The 2,500-nt window shown below is 49.6% G+C and overlaps 1 non-coding gene across 1 annotated transcript in view; it reads left to right on the top strand.

The window, feature by feature from the left end:
* Positions 1 to 1,364: 1,364 nt before the first annotated feature.
* The window catches only part of LOC143221657 (large subunit ribosomal RNA), a 4,008-nt gene continuing 2,872 nt past the window's right edge, over positions 1,365 to 2,500 (top strand). The window contains exon 1 of the ribosomal RNA XR_013011816.1: positions 1,365 to 2,500. This exon is cut by the window's right edge and continues 2,872 nt beyond it. This is a non-coding gene — a ribosomal RNA (large subunit ribosomal RNA).

The following is a 2,500-nucleotide window of genomic DNA, read 5'->3' as shown; positions in this document are numbered from 1 at the left end:
CAAATATATATATATCTAGTTTCCACGAGAGGCGAAGTAGGGATTGGTATTTCTTACGTTCGGACTTGCGTGAGTGTTTTTACGGTGTCGTGAGTCGTATTGAAAATACGACCGCCCGTAAGGCACCGCTTCGACGAGGATCTCCAAATCTCTCACCTTCTCTGCGAAACGATTCGCCTTGCGGAAAGAAGCGTTTCCACTCATGAACATTTAACGCGCTCCCGACGTCGCCTGAAATGATGCGTATATACGAAAGAGGTATATTTACAAGAGTCTCGCGAGACTACAGAGATGGACACACAAATTATAAAAGAAAGAAAGAATACTGTGTGGCACACAGAGTGTGTGTAGTGTGGCAATGTTAAGCCCCAGGGAGAGAATATGCCTGTGCGTGGATGAGTTTCTTAACTCTACGTTATAATTGCCATACGGCGGAGGGTCGTCGTTGCCGGCGATTTCGACAAACACATTCCTTTTCGAGTCTTCGAGGGAAGAGACGAAAGAGATCTCTCGTTCTATCGCGAACGCTTTGATGATCGATGGACAGCGGAGCAAAGCGCAGCAATGTGCGGGATGGAGCACGTCGTACTTGATCGGGTCGGAATTATTCCCCGTCGTCGACGTGTCCTCGCTAATCTGTGCGATTGCCATTCCATCGCCACGTTCGCGTTGAATCGTATTGATGACGGCCTATGTGCGTCTTGAGATCTTACTCTCTTTCTCTCGTGTCTCTAATTTGGTTTTGTGTTTGATCGATGATAAATCGTTTCGTGCGCAACGTTTCTGTACCCCCGTGGTTTTTGGTTCAATTATACAAGAAGTAGAGAGAAAAAGAAATCCCACCGGGTTATATGTATTATTATTTTTTTTTTTATAATAATATGTATACTCCTCTATTGGCGAGGCTTATTTCGAACTTGATTGTCACACGACGCAAAAGACACACTTGTGTGTTCACGCACGGAACAGCACCGCGGAGAGAGAAAAGGTATATCCAATGATGAGAACCTTTATGTCGGTCGCCCCATGTCTTTTCTTTTCTTCATTGTCGATTCGTGCGGAACCGCGCGATCTGTCGGTCGTCCAGTCCCCGAAAGTTCTTTTCGACGGACGTTAAAGTTAACCGGCCAGATCGTCTAGCGAGAGTTTCCGATCGACACACGAGATGAAGAAAGAATTATATTGACACTTTGGTGTGGCGCATAAGGCATATATCGGTTTTTTGTTTACCTTTTTCTCTCTTCTGTCGTGTAGTGTTGTTTCGTTTTCTTTTTTTTTCTTTTTTTTTGTGCTTTGTACGTTTTCGCGAGTACTACTTTTACGCTCTTTCGGCCGAAACACACAAAATTTTGTATCACGTACGACGACCTCAGAGTAGGCGAGATTACCCGCTGAATTTAAGCATATTACTAAGCGGAGGAAAAGAAACTAACAAGGATTTCCTTAGTAGCGGCGAGCGAACAGGAATTAGCCCAGCACTGAATCCCGCGGTTCTGCCGTTGGGAAATGTAGTGTTCAGGAGGGTCAATTTATCCCGAGACGTCGAACCGCGTCCAAGTCCATCTTGAATGGGGCCATTTACCCGTAGAGGGTGCCAGGCCCGTAGCGACTGGTACGCGTTTCGGGAGGACCTCTCCTTAGAGTCGGGTTGCTTGAGAGTGCAGCCCTAAGTGGGTGGTAAACTCCATCTAAGGCTAAATATGACCACGAGACCGATAGCGAACAAGTACCGTGAGGGAAAGTTGAAAAGAACTTTGAAGAGAGAGTTCAAGAGTACGTGAAACCGTTCAGGGGTAAACCTGAGAAACCCAAAAGATCGAATGGGGAGATTCATCGTCGACGAGGCTGGCTTCCGTTGGTGCGCAGATAGCCCGTAATGGGCCACTTCGGTGGTTCCAGTGCGAGGGTACACCATCTTCGGCAAATGTTCCGGTCGCGTAGTCGTGCACTTCTCCCTTAGTAGAACGTCGCGACCCGTTGCGTGTCGGTCTACGGCTCGAGTTGTTGCCTGTCGTGTCGCCTTCGTGCGCACACGGCAGACGCTCGATCGCCTGGCCGGCTGCGTGACGGTACTCTGACGGTATCGGGCCGCAACCAATCCATTTTCGAATGTGTGTGCGTCAGGCCCGCCGCAAGCTCGGTTAGTTTGTCACCCGGATGGTACGGACCTAGCGCCGGCTCCGGGCCTAACCAGCTGTTAGCAGGCGGTGTCCTCGGACTGGCCAAGCTTTGAATTACCGGTCAGCGACGCTACTGCTTTGGGTACTCTCAGGACCCGTCTTGAAACACGGACCAAGGAGTCTAACATGTGCGCGAGTCATTGGGACATGTAAACCTAAAGGCGCAATGAAAGTGAAGATCGTACCTTAGCGTCGATCAAGGGAGGATGGGCCGCGTCACGATGCGGCCTCGCACTCCCGGGGCGTCTCGTTCTCATTGCGAGAAGAGGCGCACCCAGAGCGTACACGTTGGGACCCGAAAGATGGTGAACTATGCCTGG

Source organism: Lasioglossum baleicum, unplaced genomic scaffold, assembly GCF_051020765.1.
Source record: "Lasioglossum baleicum unplaced genomic scaffold, iyLasBale1 scaffold2890, whole genome shotgun sequence".
Classification (NCBI taxonomy): Eukaryota; Metazoa; Arthropoda; class Insecta; order Hymenoptera; family Halictidae; genus Lasioglossum; species Lasioglossum baleicum.
This window is presented reverse-complemented; position numbering and strand designations above follow the sequence as displayed.